The following is a 15,328-nucleotide window of genomic DNA, read 5'->3' as shown; positions in this document are numbered from 1 at the left end:
CCATCATTGCAGTAGATAGAAGGAAAGATTTTCTTATTATAATCCATTAGTGTCAGGGGAAAAAAAACAACCAAAAAATCCCCAAACAAAACCAATGACACTTTTTAAAAAAATGGATTTAACATTAGTTCTGATTTTACTTACCTTTGTTGGAGATACACAGAATAAAAGGCCAAAGAATGAGTTTTATTATTTTGTGAAGTATGAAAATCAGTAAAATTTATAGGAAATCTAATTTATTTCTATGAATCATTTATCCAGCCTTTCTTCCCCCCTGTATTATTTAGTATTCACATTATGTAATAGACCTCATTAGGATATCGATACCTGCTTTCAAATGATAATATACTCAGCTAACTACTAGTATTATTGACATGCAAGTTCAAGGCAGTACAACCAAGGTAAGCAAATACTCTTTTAAAAGCCAGGGGAAATTTTTAATTGTTATTTGTGTATTTATTTGCATTTATAAAAATACAACCAGCCCAAAGTTTTATGTGAATAGATATGACACAAACCAATGCCTGTAAACTTATTTTTCAAGAGGGCCACAAAAATTATAGTACAGCCTGTGATTTTTGAGGCCTCAGCAGATGTGAGTAACTGCTCTTCAAAGCTTTTGGTTTATTTTCTGTACCCATCTAATTCAGTATTTTAAATATGGACTCTTAACACCTTCTCCAATATAAAATCTCGATGTGCTATTTGTGTTAATATTTCTGTGCTCACTGCTCCAGCCTTTGTGCAGCATTGGTATTTTGAAGGTGTTGTGTTTGTTAGCCAGTTGTGCACCAATCGGAGATGATTAAGCACTTTCATCAGCAGTGCTCAGCAAGTTATTTGCAACAGATTGCAACTTTGCTGAATAAGCGTCATCACCTCCCTCAGTCTCACAAGCCAAGCCCACTGCTCTTTATCCACTGGGGAGCATAACATCAGAGAAAAAAGAATACTCATTTAGGGCCATAGCCTTCCACGGATCCCTTCATAGGACTGACACTGAAATCAAGGGGAGTTTTGTTTAAAAACATCAATGGCGCGGTATGTTCAGTATCAACTCAAAGTCATACATTTTGCAGGGGGGATAATGTCTTAGCTGCTCACACTGAAGCATTGGGGAGGGGCCGGTGTCCTGCTTCTTCAGCTGCTGCTGCTACTTGTATTTTGGAGTTCTCTCTAGTAGAATGTGTGTTACATCATTGAAGGTCATGTCCCTGCATAAATCTCCCATGTAGCAGATGGGAAACTCTGTTTCCCCCAGTAGTTGCTTTAAACACTGATTATTTTCTAGAGCTGAATGAAAATTTTCCATACTTTTTTTTTTTTTTAAGGAAATAGCTTTTCTTTTTCTTTGAGGAAACGTAGCTTTTTGACAAAACAACTTTTGTGAAAAAATAACCAATTTTCACTGAAACAGTTTAAGTTTCCAACAACTGAAAATATTCAAAATAACTTTAGATAAAATAAAATAAAAAATCTTCTGCACTACTCTTCTTGTCCTCAGTTTCCCTTATAGCGGTCAGCAATGAAATTTAAATAATAAAGAAAGGAAGAAAAGTGTAATCTTCTGAAGTGGGACTATAGTGGCATGTAAAGTAAAGTGCCTTGGCAGTAAAGTACTTCACCATGTCCTGTAACTCTCAGTAATTTATTACACTTGTCAGTGAAGAGAGGTAGGATACTATCAAACAACTGAACAAACAGTGAAATGGATAATAAAGGTGCAGAGAATTGCTTCATATTAACACCACAACAGAAAAAATATATGCAGCGGTTCAGAACTGAATCTAGGACTTGTAGCTTCATCGACTGAAGATAAAGGGCAAATGTCCCATAGATTTAAATGGGACCAGGATCGAATCTCCAACATTATACTGATGCTAGCTAGAGAAGTTAAATTTTAAGGGCCAGCGACAAGAATCTGATATTAGTTAATCCATTGACTTTAGATAGAATTACTCCAGATTTACACCAGGATAACTGAGAGCAGAATCTGATCCCAGGTTTTTAGAACAGTACATAGTAAGATGTGTGCATGCACTTTTTTTATGTGCAATTGCATGGGTAATTTGAATAACTGTACTTGAAAATGACTGTGTAATCTGAGTAACTGTACAGTTATGTTGAAAATGACTACTTAGATGTATAAGAACTCATTTATATGAGTGAGTATTATGTTTGTGTGTGTAATTGCCATAATTAAATGCAGAAAGTATTTCTGCATGCAATGTTAACTATCTAGGGCTAAAATGAGAATAGATTGAATTAATTTTTTTTTAAATGCAGTTGTTGTATTCTTGTCCTTACTATGCACACTATTATCTTTAAAGTTTGAACTAGTCTTTATGGCAACAGTAATTCTTTATTATTTTGAAAATTGTGAATGATATTTATTTAAACTACCTCTGTACAACTCTGCAAACACTGGCATACCCTTGCTACTCCAGTTCTGATCCTCTCTTGAGTAGCTGCTGCTCGTCAGGACAGACAGAGAAGTGATTTTATGATGTGGGACAAAGTGGGACCAGGATGAGAAAACAACCAGAATTTTTATTTGTGATGTGAGTTGAAGTCTGTGACTTGGTTTGCTAATATAGAGCTTCCCTCTACTGGGCACTCATATGCCAGGAAGATGGATGCCAAATAAATGCTCATAATAATAACAATAATACTAACTCCTATGGAAAGGGTAATTCTAAAATAATGGTATGAATACATATTATGAATACATAAACTCCTATGTGTGTTTCAGCATGTATCAGTTTAGCTTAACAAGCATGAATGATACATAGAATATGTTGCCTGTGGGAAACATTGTGGATTAATGTAACAACAGGATGTGTGTCTGAGGGCTGAAAGAGGCTGAAGAGATGTATAAGTTTATTTTGTCAAGTGTAATTTATTCTAAGAAGATATAAGTATGTGCACATAATGGGATTCTAGGGCTGCTATAGTCAATATCCTTTGTTACAGAATGGTAATTGCTTTACTTTCCTGCTATTCACAGACTCATTAAGTCCACATAAGGCAGAAGTCTGATCTTACCATCTTTTCTGGTTGCCTTTTCTCCATTAAAGTCATTTCCCTCAGGCCATCTTTCAGCCAAAAGATTTATCTAACTTGCAGCCTATATATACCTGGTGCTCTACATTTCTGCATTTGAAGATGTTTCAGTTATGTTCTCAGTTGCTTATCTCTTCATTTCCTTCAGCGCTTCAGGGTTTCAATATCAATGAGTGCAGGTTCTTTCCTCCTCCAGGAAAAATCATTTCTAGAGAGGAAAAAAAGAATGCAGGGCTGCAGTCTGAGCTCAGTTACACCAGGTTTAACTCCACTATAATGCCATTGAGCTGAATGGAGTTGGTCCTAATTTATGCTGGTGTCAGAGCCAAAGAAGGTCCATTATGGGGGAGCTGTTTCTTCACTGGTAACTGGTTAATTTCCTCAGTATTTTATAATAACTATATTTCATTGAATAATTTTGCTGAGTAAAATAGAGTAACTATGTGAAATCTCATAGTAATGCATCACATGTGAGAAGACCATACCCAAAATCACAATTGCTGACATATGTAGCTCTAAAGCACCAGTGACTTATCAGGAGTAGTTACCAGGTAGTCATGGGTTGAAGTCAAATTGATGAATATTCTATGATTCAAGAGCCCTTTCAGGGAAACGATTCTTCAAATGCTACATTAGAAATGCTTCCTGGTTTCCTGTCCTCTGCAGTAGCTAGGGTCAGAAAGAAAGAAAGAAAGATTGTAGATAAGTGTGACAATCTCTTTCTTGCTATCTTTCTTTCTTCATCTCTGTTTATGGTCCTGTATAGATTTCCATATATGCTATAATCAGAGATGGCTTGGCCTGCAAAATCTCCCAGAGTTTGTGATATTTGGGTCACCACACAAATGGTCTAATTGCAAGTTTGGAACTCAACATAAACTTTCACCAAGGTTGTTTAGATTTGGGGCATGGTTGTTCAGATATGGGGCATTGGTTTGGTGCTCATTACAGGGAAAGGGGCCAGTCACAAAGAACTGATCTAGATCCAAATGTTTCCTAAATTTGGGGAGTGCTTGTTGGGGACAGTGGAGCGGTCTCATCTCTAGATATAACATGGCAAGTAGGCATTAAGGCAGGTGTCAGACACTAAAGATGATTGCACCATATGACATCCTCTGCTGACTTTTGTACAGCCACATTATATACCTACCACGTAAAGAATGTTTTTTTAGACCTCTCACTGACCAACTCCCAGCTTCACAGAGAGTAGATTGCAGATGTCTATAACAGCGCTCAGTGATAGAAATATTTGATGCTCTGCTCATCCATCATTCTCGGTTCATGCACTCGAGATCCATACAGCCTCGTTTTATGGAGCTTCCTTTCTGAAAAAGCTGCAGTGTAGCATACCCTGAGATAGTAGCAATTCTCTCTTCTGACCTGTATTGCAGTGCAAACAGCTAATATCAATCCAGCACTGTCTCATTCTGCTTCACTGATCTCTAATGAGGAAAACTAATGGGATGTAGTTATAAGTTTTTGTCAAGGAGTGAATATATGGTAGTATGCATAAGTATTTGTCTATAGTTTTATCTTTCCATAGCCATGCTAATATTCCATTTGGTCTTTGTCATAGTGAAAATATCACTTCTCTATCTAATCCTGCGTGTATGGATTTTCTGAGTGCCAATTAAATTATAAGCAATTCTTTGATTACTCAATTTCCACTGGCTGCTTCATTCTCCACCTTGTCTTTGATGGCTCATAAGTGTTACAGGGTGAAAGAACTGTATGTTCAGGGAATTTTCTTAAAAGCTGATAATTGTTAATTTCCTCATCGATTTGTTACTTTTATGCATCCTCTCTGTGATGGGTTCAGAGACAAGAGGGTCAGACCATAGAGAAGGTAATGGGGATCATAGACTATTGTGTTTTTAATGCATATGCCAATTATGAATGGCAACTTTCATGCCACCTCAGGAGAAAAACAGTAAAATTTGCCTTGTTTTGCCACAGTGACATCAACATAGTTCCAATCAAGCTTAATGATCTCACGGATTCGCTTATTTTTAATTCATTTTCCATATTATTTTTTCCTTCGGTTGTGCAGTTCTGTAATGTAATTATCTTGTATTTTGATTTGATGACCTTATTTTATTAGTTAAAATGTTTTAATTACTCTGGTTGCTGTGTGTGTTGATAATTGCTCCATATTACGATAATAGTTTCAAGATCATGAATAATATGTAAGACCTCATCTTCTGAGCCATTATTAATTTGTACTGTAAACTGCAGAAGAGATTTAAACTCATTTTAAGGCTCCCTTTGCTGTGTAGAGATAATATAATGGGTGTGATAAAAGCGATAACATTCTCATCTCCAACCCTCTTTAGATTTCACAACAAATGTCTAATTATTTTCCCCACAATCTGACCCATTCTGAACTTTGTTAATTTGTGATAAAAAAAATCCAATTTCCTGTTAATATTTCTAAAATACATTAATGAACCGCTCATAAAAATTAAAATCATATACAAGATAAACATAATGGGCCAGATCCTGAAGTCCCTCCTTGGTGCTAAATCATGCCATTGACACAAGTCCTACATTGTTGTGCTCCGGCAGGAGCAGACTCTGAGTCACAAGTCTGGTCTATACTACCCGCCTGAATCAGCGGATAGAAATCGACCTCTCGGGGATCGATTTATCGCGTCCCGTCGGGACGCGACAATCGATCCCCGAATCGGCGCTCTAACTCCACCAGGGGAGGTGGTAGTAAGCGCCGCCGACAAAAAGCCGCAGAAGTCGATTTTGCCGCCGTCCTCACAACGGGGTAAGTCGGCTGTGATACGTCGAATTCAGCTACGCTATTCACGTAGCTGAATTTGCGTATCTTAAATCGACTCCCCCCTGTAGTGGATATGGCCATAATCTGCCTTTAATTCTCCCCTTGCTCTGGGGGCAGGTAGCCTGCCCCAGGACTATACCTGGCACTGTGTACTTACACTGATGCAGCTATGGTGTATTTGGCATTGATGCTACAGCTGCTGGAATACTGCAGTTCAACAAGGATGCTGATAAATTGGTGAGGGTTCAGAGAAGAGCTTCGAGAATGATTAAAGTGAAAGATGCACAGAGCTCAATCTATTTTGCTTAACAAAAAGAAGGTAATCAGGTGACTTGGTCACAGTCTGTAAGTACCTACATGTGGAACAAATATTTGATAATGGGCTCTTCAGTCTAGCAGACAAAGATCCAGTGGTTGGAAGTTGAAGCTAGATAAATTCAGACTGGAAATAAGGCGTAAATTTTTAACAATGAAGGTAATTAACCATTGGAGCAATTTATCAAGGATTGTAGTGGATTTTCAATCACTGGCAATTTTAAAATCAAGAGTAGATGTTTTTTTAAAAGATAAGCTCAAGTTATTTTGTAGACATTCTCTGTCCTGTGTTTTATACAGGAGCTTAGACTAGATGATCACAACGGGCCCTTCTGGCCTTGGAGTCTATGAATCTATAAACCATGGAGGTGGGGGGGGGGCGGAAATGAAGCCAAGACTTTGCCCATTATCCTTCCTTTCCTGCCCATTCCCACCCACATGCATGGAGGGGACGTAGTTGCTCTGTGAAGACTGCTTTCCTTCCCATGTAGCTACCTACAGCTGGGTAGCCTGTAAAGGGGAGCAAGGGGTGGGAAAGATGTGCCAAGTTCTTCTCTTCCCTTCACTTTTTAGTCAGTGCAAATTCTCACTGAACCCAAAGACTTCATTGACACGTGTAGAGACAAATCCTGGAGTCCTTACTTACTTTTTATTCAACCGTTACTCAGGTAGAACTTAGTAAGGATCCCAGAATTCATCCCTATCAAAGTTTTAATAAAATAATAAAATAAAATTTCATACAGAAATATAAAATAAGAACAATGGGCCTGATCCAAATTCCACGAAGACAATGAGCATTTTTGACTGACTTCAGTGAGCCTTGGACCTGTGTCAGTGAGTACCAATTTACACTTGTGACTTTCCAGAGTAACTCCAGTGGTTTCCAGGGACATGCTCCACATTGACACAGATGTAAGGGAGAGTTAAACTTGTCCCAATAAATATCATAGGAACACTGCCACAACAAAAATCCTATCGAACATCTCCTTACTTATGTTAATAACTCCTCAGATTATTTAAAAAAAACAACAACCTTCCCAACCACACCCCCTTTAGCAATCTAATGTACTTTGCACCATTTGCACTCTTTTAAAAAAAACTTTCTGCATGTTACTATATTTGGATACCAAAACTAGATTGACCACTTTCCCTGTTTGTATTCAGTTTCACTTCTGGTTCTTCTGAACTAGCAAAATGCTGAGGATGTTGTTGTGTTTGAATTTCAAGAACAGCACACAAAGGTTTACATTTAAAAACAGACATTATTTTTCACTGTAAGGTGTTTCTATTTTTGTTTTTTGAAGGAAGGAAATGATTTTAATCATTTAAAGTGGGATAGAGGAATTGCCCTACTAAGTCAGGTCAGTAGGGTTTATAATCTAGCTAATGTCTTGGATAGTGGCCAATACCAGATGCTATAGAGGAGGAGACAAGAAACATGCAACAGGCTTTTGTAAAATTACTTACCCACCGAGAAAGTTTCTTCTTAATCCCCATTAATCCGAGGTAGGTTTATGCCCTGAAGCATGAAGGTTTGTACTCTTGGATTATTTATTTTAAGACTTGCTGTTGTAATTATGATATTCCCATTATCCATATAAATGTCCAATACTATCTGCTGATTCCTATTAAGCTCTTGGCTTCAGTGATCTCTTGTGGCAGTGAACTCCACAAGCTAAATATGTATTACATGAAAAAGTCATTATTTTATAGATCCTAAATTTTGAGCCTATATTGCTTGTCTTTTGTCCCTTGAAAAATAAATTAAATGCATCAGAGGCAGCTTCTGAAAGACACATATCTGAAGATACCTGTTATTTCACCTTTCTTGAACACTGCAGGGCTTTTTAAAAGGCTAACGCAAAATGGCATAAAAGAGGGCAAACCCTTTGCATAAGGCAGCATTTACTGAAATGTATGCATCACTACTGAAAATATGGCACTGAATGAACTTGCTCTGCAGTGCCTGAGCTAACAAACAGGAAGAGAAACAACAGAGAAATGTTAATACTTGTTTGAGTAGAAGTTAATTAACCTGCATGAATTTAGCTAAGTAGGCCTAGCGTATACACTGTCTTCATTTTTCATTTCTATGCAAAATTGTTCCGTATTCTATCTGTGCATGCTACTTTGGGATTTTTATTAACTGCAGGGTTTTCATTAACTGCTTATAATTAAATCATTATGCACTACAGTATATATTGCATTTCTATAAAATATTGAAAATGGGAAGCAAATATGTTTTTAGGATACAAAGAAGTAGGTTAATATGGTGTCTGGTGTTTGTTGTAGTACTGCATGCTTTTCCTCACTTTTTGCGTGCCACAGAGTAACTCTTACCCTTCATATTTGGACACTTTCAGTTCTGGAACAACAGAGGTATTGGCAGTCTTTGTATGGGAATATTTTCATGAGTATCCACCACTGGATTGGGGGTGTTGCTTAATTCCCATTAGCATCAGCCTCAAGAGATATCTCTTTTCAGGAGTAGCATCTGTTGGAAAGACCCAAAATAAAAATATTAGACAAATTTATCCTTAGAGAACCTAGCCTGACATGAAATGAGAGGGAGATAACCGGTCTGGCTTCTGTTACGGAAAATTGTGCCTCTCCACTCTACGAGAATTCTTTGAATGTGTCAGCAACATAATGGATGAAGAAGACCCAGCTGACATTTATTTGGCCTTTTAAAAAACCTCTAACAAAGTCCATCAAAAGAGGCGACTGAGGAAATTGTTTGCTCACAGGAGAACAAGTAAAATACTTTCATGCATCTGAAACTGGCTAAGAGACAGAAGGCAAAGAGGAGGATTAAATGCTCAATTTTCAGCATGGCACTAGGCTGGCAGTACAAGGTGTTCTCTTGCCCATGTCCCCTTTGGCACCCAGAGAGCTGTGGTTGGGAGAAGCAGCAATGAAGACGGTGGAGGAAGGGAGAATCGCTGGGAGCTGCATGAAGATGCAGCTCATGTGGATGGAAAGGAGGCAGTGAGGAGCCAGAGCCTACTGGTGGGAGGACAGGAGTGAAGAGACTGGCAACCTCTGTCTCCTGGCTAATCTCACACTTCCTCTGAAAGCATGTAAAAGTGGCACACTGTAGCAGGTACTAAGCGGCAATGGGGGGATAGAATTCATACCTCCAATCCCTTGGAAGACCAAGGGCTGCAGCCTTTGGGGGTTTTTAGGGAGTGCAGAGATACTGCCCTAACATGGCCTCCCTATGTACAGTGCCACTAAGGCATTTAAGGGCTACAATAGCCAGTTTCACCATACATGAAGTTGGCAGCAGGAAGTGTTAAATTCCATTATAGTCAGTGCTTTTCATGAATTCATGGGCTTTGATTGCTGCCACAATTAAATCAAAGAAGCACAGGCCATACAAAATAAGCCCACCATAGAAGTCAAGCAACAAAAGACACATACAATAGCAAACATCTCTGTCTATGCATTGCTATTTTTCTCTGATTTATGCCTTCCGTCATGGTGTGTACTATCTCGTCATGGGTAATGTAGTGTTTAGCATCTGCCCTATTAAATTTCATTGTCGGTGTGTGTAGCTCAGACTAGTAAAATAAACTGGAAATATTTGTGTCATAGACCTAACAGGGCCATAAAATATGGGAGATATAATAGATTTGATCAACAGCATAAAATGGTCTTCATCAAACTATTTCCTTGGAGAAGTCCAGTTGTAAATATTCTTCATCTCCCCATGTTCACTAATGCAGTAGGGACCTCAGGGAAGTGATTCTCTTTGCCAAGAGAGCTGGCTTTGTTGATTTCCCATGTTTGAGTGTGCAAATAATTCAGAAAAAGAGAGAGTTGGAGAAAAAAAATGAGTCTCCATATTTTACTATGAAAGATTTCCTAAGGAGAAAATAAAAAAGGCCCTCGGCACCAGTCAATAACATATCACACTGAATCTGTGGGAAACAGGCAGATTGTGTTCAGGGAAATGCAGCTTTTATTTCCTTCCTCCACTCATTAGTGTGATGTGAAATATTGCATGCAGTGCACTAGGAAGTAATCAAGTTTGTTTAAATTCATCAGGATTTGGTTAATTTCCAAAATGTTGTGGGAACTTCTGAGAAACAAGGAAGACTGAATAAAAGAGGCCAAAAGCCAAATTCATTCCTGGTGTAACTCTAGTGAAATGATTGGCCCTATATGCGGGCAGAGAATTAAACCATCTACTCTACATTTATTTGTGGAAGCAAAGTTCATTACAGCTTGATATACATGCCAAAGCCCAGTTGCCATGATGGCAATTTTGGACTTTTTGGCCATGAATAACTTTTGTCTTCTTAACTGGGTTTGTTTGAGAAATGAAAGAAATAGACTATTTTCCTGCATTTGGTATTTCTAATACTTGATAAAATATTGATTTTAGGAATTTGGGCAGATGCCTCAGCTGGCATAAATCAGATTAACTCCTATGTCGTCTCTGGAACTACACTGATTTACATCTGCTGAGGATCTGGTCCATAGGATTTTGTTGATTTTTTGTTGGATGGATCTTTTTATTAGTAATGAAACTTGGTGTTTATAGAGCCCTTTGCAAATGTTAACTTATTAGTCTTTATATACCAGGACTGTTTTCCAGTGCGGCTAATCTGGTACCTTGTATCACTACTGAGTTCACTTTTAGAAGGAGAGAAACAGATCTAACCTCTAGACTTTCAAAGCCCTTTCTGTGTATGTGAATCAAGCCTTAAATTCTCAGTCTTCTGCTGAGTATTACTTCAGCCTGATCTTTCCATCAAAGATAATGGAAAGCTTCCTTTGACTTCAGTAGGCTCTGGATCATGCCCTCTATTAGCCAGGTGCTGACTTTGCTATACCCAAGGCTCAAAAAGCCAAATTATAAGGCCAGGTGTAACTCCAAGGAAGTTATTTCAGGACAGTGGTCCTGATTCTTATTGGCCCCTTTGCACCATTCTGCCAGGGTGAAGAGGTCACAAACTCGGTGCCAATGAAAATCAGAACCAGTGAATTTGACTCAATATTTTTGGAAAGGACAGGTTCTCAAATTCATTGTGTTGTGTTAACAGCCAGCTCCAGCTCCAGGCACCAGCTAAGGAAGCAGGTGCTTGGGGTGGCCAATACAAAGGGGCGGCACTCCATCCGCTATTGGGGCGGCACGTCTGGCGGGAATTTGGCGGCGGATCCCTCAGTCCCTCTATTCCTCTTTGAGCTGCCACCGAAGTGCCGCCGAAGAGGATGAGAGGGAGTGAAGGACCCACCGCTGAACTTCCGCCAAAGAATGGTGCGGCGCGATTGAGCTTTTTTTTTTTTGCCGCTTGGAGCGGCAGAAAACCTGGAGCCAGTCTTATTAACAGCATATGACTTAGATACTCACTGAATACCAGGGTGATTTTTATCCAGGCTAGGCCTTACTAGTTTATGACATATAAGCATGTCACCCATCAATATTAAATCATTCGAGCTCAAGGTACTGAATACTTAATTTCTCCAAGACATTGCTCCAACAGCGTTCATTCATTTGGAACCTTGTTTGGGTGCTTCTCTCATGTAACAAATCCAACACTGGGCAAAAATAGATTCTTGTAAATAAAGTACTTATTCCTTCCCCTCTGGATAATGTCTGCACAGCTGGTCCTCACTGACCAGCCCAGCCCAGGTGTATTGGAGCACACAGATTGCTTGCTGACATTGAACTCTCACTTTGTATTCACCTGACTCGCTCACTGAGGTTGGTTTTGGTATAATAATTTAAAGGCTGCCCTTGCTATGCAGTCTGGCAGGATTTATGGGCCCAATAGCAGAGACTGAAAAAAAAAAGTTCTCCAGAGTTTTGTTTCTTCAGGTTAGTATTAATGTGCTAACCATAGTTATGAACTGGCTCTGTGGAATACAAAAAGTAAATCAGCAGTAGAACACTAAATGATGGTTCATGTTTAGAGCTGTGTAAGCTTTGCAAGCCAGCATCTAGGAAGTTGGGAAATATCATGTATGCCAATAAAATGTTTAATCAATTCCAGCATCAAAGGAAACCAGAAATCGCCCCCCAAAAACAGAACAAAATGACCTCCTCTCTGCTCCTCCCCCTCCAACAGTTAACATACTTAATCTTTTTTGGCATAACAGAAAAAATGGGTAATAATTATCCCTGGTGTAACTCTCTGACTAATTCATGGCTTTGCTATCATCTCCAGTAACTGAAAATCTTTAATTATTTAGATATATAAAAATAGAACACAAAAAAGTATATGTGTCAGGGTCTAGGCACTTTGATCAGTTCTTTAAAATATAATTCAAAACACGAAGTTAGACTCAGCAGCAGCTTTCACTCTATATGGCAGTAACTCGCTAACCCTTAGATCAAATCAGTGAAAAAGAACCCTGTCTGAATATTGCCCCCTTAGACAAAAGTCCCTTAAAAAGGTGGGATTTTGCATCATGCTTTGAACACATATTTGGGGAATGACCTGTCCAGAGTTGAGAGGCCCTCACAAAGAATGCCCTGTCAGGGACATTCTCTTGTTTATATTGAGGGACAACCAACTGATTTTACTTGAGACAGTATAGTTCTCTCTGCCATGCTGGATGCTGCTCCGACATTTATCTGGTATCTTGCTAAGCTCTGTCTATACTCTCATTAATTCCAGCAATGTACTCGTTCGTGATTTCATGACCAAAGGAACCGGGGTGGGCAGAGGGGAGAGAAAAAGAAAGGAACACCATTAGAACATTGCTCATTGATAGTACTTGGAAATATTGTTCTTAAACCATAAACTCAATGGCATATGTAAAATAGTCTATCTTCTGGCATCAGTAAATTGCTCTTAGAATAATTATATTATGTACTTCAGTGCTTCTTTGATAAAATATAATTTATCTGAGGTAATAGTATCTTAATAATCTCTGCTGTTTCAAATCTTTTTGCAGAGGAAGTTTCCATTGATGGGATCCATTGGTTAAAGCCCATGGTTACTGTATGTTTACTGTATTGAGGGGGAAATGTTACTTGCAGCTTAATTAAGGTAACCCTTACATGTAAAGCATGATGCACTTACATTATTTGCAAAGTAATGGAGCATGCCTAGCACTTTCCTTAGCAGAACTGGATTAACGCCATCCAATGCTCTGAGACTGGGATGTTGCCCGCTGGCTAGATCCACTTAAGGAGAAAACAAACAAACAAAAGCAGCTTCCCCAGCTGAGCCCTTGCAGACTGCCGAGGGTGCAAACCTGGAATTGTTAGCAAGAATTCATTGGCCCTATTTTCCAAGTGATTAGAGCCTCCATTGGATCATGTTGCAATACATGAGTGAATTCTGTTGAAACTAATCGGGAAAATGTTCTGAAAAAACATCATGTTGCCCTTTCGTCTTCATCTGATGGGAGGATGTTGAACCTCCCCTTACTGCTGCTCCAGCCCCTTAGGCTGTTCTCCCCCATGAGTAAATATTACAGCTGCTCAGAAAACTGGGGAAAAAACCCATTTTGTTTTCTTTTTTCATTGAAATTTTTGTCAAAATGTCCTGACGCGCTCTAGTAAAGATACCATGGATTCTTAGAAGATTCAGATTTAAAAATAGAATGAGCTGTGCCTTTTGCCCACTAAGTGTCCCTGGATTCTATAAATATAATGTTTCTTGGCTCCTTTCTCTCACTCTACAGCAAAGGTCTTTGACATATTCATTTCAAGGTGGTTGTAGTGAAGTTCCATGTAAGGTAATAGTAGCATAAATCAAAATTGAATCACAGAGAGTGGGCTGAACATATTGATAATGATAATGATGTTATTGACTCTGAGCCAAAACCCATTGATGTTAATGAGAATTTTTCCATTGAATTTCATGGGGCTTTAGATGAGGACATAAAGCACTTTTAATTTTCCAAGCACTTGCCATAAAATTAATACCATCACACACTGGTGAGGTATTATTACCCTCATTATGGAGATGATGTGGGGAGAAATCAAGTGACTTAGTTAAGCCCAGGGAGCTGGGATATGAACTCATAAACCTGTACTCAGATCTGACCTCTCTTATGATGGTTAGCGTCATTGGCATTTTGATCCTCAGCATTGCTAAGCTAGAGAGTTAACACTCCCTTGAGTGAACAAAGCGGGGCATGTGTATGGGGATAGGGGGAACATTTCCCTTGGGGCTTTTCTTTTAGTTTTGCTGGCCCTCCAGTTTTCTTATTTCATTGTGTTACTACAAGAAGGAATCACAGGAGCAACACCATTTTTATTAGGTGACATCTTTGAACAAAACAATGTTGGGCATAAACACAGTGCAGCCTGGATTTTAAAAGGGACTTGGACAGTACTGAAATATTTGTAAAATCAGGGCTCTCTGTTCATTAGTCTCCAGCTCATTTGCTAAGACATTTTATGGGTTGATTTCCAACACCTTGAGGTTAGGAGCTTTATAGCATCATAAACAGCAATAACAAAATTAAGCAAATACAGGTGGTGTGGGATGCAGAGCATTGTTTTTCTTTTTACTGCAACTGTATTAAATGTTGTTACTTTAAAACTGAACATGCTGTACAAGAATTTGGCGAACACCCAAGAATAGCATCCACATTTGCATTGTGTAAATTGGAAAGCAATCGATCTTTAGATGGAATCCATGGGTATCCAGCACCAATCCAACCTCTATGCTCCAAAGTAGTCTTCAGACATGTCATTGTGAATAACGTTGTCATTACTTGACTTGAAGTCTTTAAATCACGATCTGGAGACTTCAACAGCTGAGATAAGGGAAATTGGGTGGGTCAACTTTTGTGGCCTGCATCATGTGGGAGGTCAGACTAGATGACCATAATGGTCCCTTCTGACCTTAAAGTCTATGAGTCTGAGTCTATGAGTGTACGGCTAAAGCCTCTTTCTCCTTGTGCTCCAGTTGAACTGACCATCAAGGGACTCTGAAATGCATTATTTGGAGTATTCTGTGCCAGTGGCCTCATTCTGCTCCGGAGGGATAAGCCTAGGATGGTCGAAGGAAAAGCTGATTTTTTACTTTGTGAACTTTTTTTTGCTAGCAAAGCTGAGTGCTTTTTTTATGGGTGAGAAAAGGACAATGATTTGTGTGGATTCCTAAACTACCATGAATGATACACAGAGCATAGCAAGCAAATCAGACAAGAGCTTTTTTTGAACTACACTAGCCTTCTGCAGCTTACATT

At 38.9% G+C, this 15,328-nt stretch overlaps 1 protein-coding gene across 1 annotated transcript in view; it reads left to right on the top strand.

Moving 5' to 3' along the window:
* KCTD16 (potassium channel tetramerization domain containing 16) overlaps positions 1-15,328 on the top strand; it is a 160,875-nt gene that overhangs the window by 60,079 nt on the left and 85,468 nt on the right. The gene's annotated exons all lie outside the window — the stretch shown is intronic.

The sequence above is a fragment of the Terrapene carolina genome, unplaced genomic scaffold (assembly GCF_002925995.2).
Source record: "Terrapene carolina triunguis isolate 2854851 unplaced genomic scaffold, T_m_triunguis-2.0 Scaffold629, whole genome shotgun sequence".
In the NCBI taxonomy this organism is placed as follows: domain Eukaryota; kingdom Metazoa; phylum Chordata; order Testudines; family Emydidae; genus Terrapene; species Terrapene triunguis.
Note: the sequence above shows the minus strand (reverse complement) of the source record. Positions and strands in the feature narration are given on the sequence as shown.